General features: G+C 50.7%; 1 long non-coding RNA gene across 1 annotated transcript; it reads left to right on the forward strand.

Annotated features, from left to right (window-relative positions):
* Positions 1-1,231: 1,231 nt before the first annotated feature.
* On the forward strand, positions 1,232-3,575 carry LOC140468751 (uncharacterized). The gene is made up of 2 exons (XR_011955818.1): positions 1,232-1,372; positions 3,176-3,575. It is a non-coding gene; the product is annotated as an uncharacterized lncRNA (long non-coding RNA).
* The last annotated feature ends 1,242 nt before the right edge of the window (positions 3,576-4,817 follow it).

The following is a 4,817-nucleotide window of genomic DNA, read 5'->3' on the forward strand; positions in this document are numbered from 1 at the left end:
ACATGGCTTGGGCCTGGATGTGGTTAACAGCACAATCTGATTGCTGCAGTTCCTTCTGAACACGTCGGTGTCTCAGCAGGTTGAATGAGCGAGCAAACCCTTCTTACATACAGAGCAGGTGAATGGCCTTTCCCTGGTGTGAACTCACTGATGTTTGATGTCAAATGATTGACTGAACCTGGTCCTGCAGTGAGAGCCCCAGAAAGTTTTCTCATCATTGTGAACATGTTGATGGAACATCAGTTTCCTGGAACCTTTAAAGCACTTCCCACAGTCTGGACATTTAAAAGGCCTAGTCTCAGTGTGAATTCACTGGCTTCCCAGTGGGGCAGAAGAGTGAGTAAATCCCTCCCTAAACACGGCGCAATGAAATGGTCTCACTCTTGTGTGAACTCACCGGTGTTTTTGCACATAGGACATGGTACAGAATGCCTTCTCATTCGGCTCAGGGGAACAGTCTGAGTTTGCCGATATATCTGCAGCTGGATGACTGAATGAACGCCTTGCCACAGTCAGAGCAGGTTCTCATCCTCTACCCAGTGTGATCTCGCTGTTGTGTATTGAGTTGAAATAATTGTCTGAACTTAATGCCGCAGTGAGAACTCCTGAATGGTCTCTCCTCTGTTCGAATACGTCAATGGCACATCAGTTGCCCAGAATTTCTATGGCATTTTCCAAAGTCTTGTGATTTAAAAAGGTCTTTTATCTGGGTGAACTCTATAGTCTGCCTGCAGTTGAGAAGACTGAGTGAATCCCTTCCCACACTTGGAGTAGATGAATGGCCTTTCCTCAGTGTGAGTGCATTGCTGAATTTTCAGTTGAGGTGGGGATTTGAATTCTCCTTCACTGTCCTCATATTGCCATACTTTCTCCCCAGCTTGACTGTGATTATATCTTGACAGTTCAGATGATTTCATCCACACACAGGACAGGTGCACAGTTTCTCCTCACTTGGTGTTTTCTCCTTCCAAGTTCAGAATTGAACAATATTACAATCATAATATAAAAATCAATCTTTCCAATTCTAATATGATACCTGGTTCTGTTTCCTGACCACAGAGTGTCCCCTTCACATAATCTATGAAGCTAATTAAAGAGAAGAAAAGTGAGTGAGAAGACCACAATCTGACTGAACGGTCATCCCTGAGACCTGGCTGCAGGATGAAGTTCTAGGATATTCCTGAAGAGGGCGCGCGATATCTACCCCCCAACCTCCCCCCGGCCCCGCCCCCCAAAAGACACCGGTGCACAGGCGCTGGATTGAGTACGTTGACTGAAGGCCCCTTTTTCAGTATCCAGGTTATGGCGGGGAGAGGGTGGTCCCGGAGGAATAATCGAGCCAGTGGTGGGACAGGTGGTGCGATCCGTCTTGGTAATATCCAGTAAAGGTCCCGCGAACCGAATAAGAATGAGCGGGTCCCGCGATTTCAGCCCTGAGTTTAATTTCGGGACCTGGGCCGTGGCCACCATTTTGTTTGGGGCGAGGCGCATGCGCGGTTATACTGGTGACGCAAAGGGGGTGGGCGGGGCCTGTGGAACAAGTGACGGAGACAATGGAGATGGGGAGGGGCCTGTGGGACTGACCCAGGGAGGAGGGAGAGCCTGGGCGCTGGGGGGAACAGGCATTCACAGATCTGGAGGAGGGGGGACAGGCATTCACAGATCTGGGGGAGGTGGGGGGGGAGGCATTCACAGATCTGGGGGGGGACAGGCATTCACAGATCTTGATGAGGGGGGACAGGCATTCACAGATCTGGGGGAGGTGGGGGGGAGGCATTCACAGATCTGGGGGGGGACAGGCATTCACAGATCCTGGTGAGGGGGGACAGGCATTCACAGATCTGGGGGATGGGGGGACAGGCATTCACATATCTGGGAGAGGGGGGGGACAAGCATTCACAGATCTGGGGGAGGGGGGGACAGGCATTCACAGATCTGGGGGTGGACAGGGATTCACAGATCTGGGGGGGGGACAGGCATTCACAGATCTCGGGGGGAACAGGTATTCATAGATCTGGGGGAGGGGGGACAGGCATTCACAGATCTGGGGGAGGGGAGGGGGGAAAGGCATACACAGATCTGTTGGGGGGACAGGCATTCACAGATCTGGGGGAGGGGAGGGGGGACAGGCATTCACAGATCTGGGGGAGGGGGGGACAGGCATTCACAGATCTGGGGGGGACAGGCATTCACAGATCTGGGGGGGGGACAGGCATTCACAGATCTGGGGGAGGGGGGACAGGCATTCACAGATCTGGGGGAGGGGAGGGAGCGACAGGCATTCACAGATCTGGGGGAGGCAGTCATTCACAGCTCTGGGGAAGGGGGGAACAGGCATTCACAGATCTGGGGGAGGGGTGGGGGGCAGGCATTCACAGATCTGGGGGAGGTGGTGGGGGACAGGCATTCACAGATTTGAGAGAAGGGGAGGTGGTGGGGACAGGCATTCACAGCTCTGGGGGAGGGGGGGCAGGCATTCACAGATCTGGGGGAGGGGATGGGAGACAGACATTCACAGATCTGGGGGAGGGGGTGGGGACAGGCATTTACAGATCTGGGGGAGGGGGTGGGGGTCAGGCATTCACAGCTCTGGGGGAGGTGGGGACAGGCATTCACAGATCTGGGGGGGGACAGGCATTCACAAATCTGGGGGGGCGGACAGTCATTCACAGCTCTGGGGGGGGGGCGGACAGACATTCACAGATCTGGGAGTGAGGGGGCACAGGCATTCACAGCTCTGGGGGAGGGGGGGACAGGCATTCACAGCTCTGGGGGGGACACAGGCATTCACAGCTCTGGGATGGGGGTGGTGACAGGCATTTACAGCTCTGTGGGAGGGGCGCGGACAGGCATTCACAGCTCTGGGGGGGAACAGGCATTCACAGATCAGGGGGATGGGGGACAGGCATTCACAGCTCTGGGGGAGGGGAGGGGGCAGGCATTCACAGATCTGGGGGGGGGACAGGCATTCACAGCTCTGGGGGAGGGGGGACAGGCATTCACAACTCGGGGGGTGGGGGGACAGGCATTCACAGCTCTGGGGAAGGGGGGTGATACGCATTCACAGCTCTGGGTGTGGGGGAACAGGACCGGGACAAATAATTCACCAATATTGGAATGGTCTGAACTTCTCTCCTATATTGACAGTGATCACTTTTATAAACTTCTTTTACAGGGCATCAGGAGAGAGCTAGAGAAAGGAAACTCAAACCAAACCAAAAACAGTCAAAATCTGATACAACACAATTAATCAGGAACTGAATGCTATCGGTCTTTGAACTTGAAAGCAGAAGTGTTACAACCAGATGCTCAGCCTAGAAAAAGCTTTGCACCATTCGCAGCAGACAGGACCTGGACAGCATAGAGTTACAGAGATCTACAGAACAGAATAAGATCCTTGAGCCCTTCTGCAATTTAAACCAAACAAACAGAAAAACTCACCTTGCCTCGGAATATGTTAAAGTATGAGTGACAGAGGACTCCCAAATTCCACTATTTAAAGAAAACTATCAATTTTATTCTTTAGCCCTAAAAGTGAATATGAAACATTAAACAAAAATGAACATTTAAATGAACATTTTAATTGGGGAAAATGAAATTATGATGCGATCAGACAGGAGTTGGGAAGTACAAACTGAGAGCAATTGTTCCACAGATAGGGCACAGCAGACATGTGGAGACTATTTAAGGAGCAGTTGTTGCAAGTGATGCACGAAGTTGTTCCTGTGAGACAGGTAAGAAGGGGTAAGATTAAGGAACCTTGGATGACGAGAACAGAGGAACGTCTCGGCAAAAGGTCGAGGGCAGCTTCAGTCAGATGGAGGAAGCAAGGATATAGCACAGCTTTAGATTATCACAGGCGAGTTAGAAAGGAGCTCAGTAAATGGACTGAGGAGAGCCAGGAGGGGGCACGAAAAAGGCTTGGCAAGAAGGATTAGGGAGAATCCAAAGGCAGTTTACTCCTACATGAGGAATAGAGAATGATCAGGGAGAAGGTAGGGCCAATCAGGGATAGCGTAGGGAACTTGTGCTTGGAATCTGAGCAGATAGGGGAAGCCCGAAATGAGTTTTTTTGCTTTGGTTTTCACTAAGGAAAGGAACCTTGTTGTGAATGAGAACTTTGAGGAGCTGGGATACAGGCTGGAACCGATCAAGATTGATGAGGTTGATGTGCTGGAAATTTTGGCAAACATTAAGATTAATAAGTCCCCGGGACCAGACCAGATTTATCCTAGGCTACTCCGGGAAGCAAGAAAGGAGGTTGCTAAGCCGCTGGTGAAGATTTTTGCATCCTCACTCTCCACGGGAGTCATATAGAAGGATTGCTAGGAGGCCAATGTTGTTCCCCTTTTCAAGAAGGGTAATAGGGAAATCACTGGCAATTACAGACCAGTCAGTCTTATGTTTGTGGTCAGCAAGGTTTTGGAAAGCATTCTGAGGGATAGGATTTATGACTATTTGGAAAAGCATAGCGAGATTAAAGGCAGTCAGCATGGCTTTGTGAGGGGAAGGTCATACCTCATAAATGTTATTGAGTTCTTTGAGGAGGTGACAGGACAGATCGATGAAGAGGATGTGGTGTATGAGGACTTCAGCAAGGCATTTGATAAGGTGGTCTCATCCATAAAGTCAGGAGGTATGGGTTACAGGGAGATTTGGCTATTTGGAATCAGAATTGGTTAGCTGACAGAAGGCGAGATGGAAAGTTCTGCCTGGAGATCAGTCTTAAGTAGTGTCCCACAGGGCTCTGTTCTTGGGTCTCTGCTCTTTGTAGTTTTTATAAATGACTTGGATGAGGGGTGGGTTAGTAAATTTGC

The sequence above is a fragment of the Chiloscyllium punctatum genome, chromosome 48 (genome assembly GCF_047496795.1).
Source record: "Chiloscyllium punctatum isolate Juve2018m chromosome 48, sChiPun1.3, whole genome shotgun sequence".
NCBI lineage: Eukaryota > Metazoa > Chordata > Chondrichthyes > Orectolobiformes > Hemiscylliidae > Chiloscyllium > Chiloscyllium punctatum.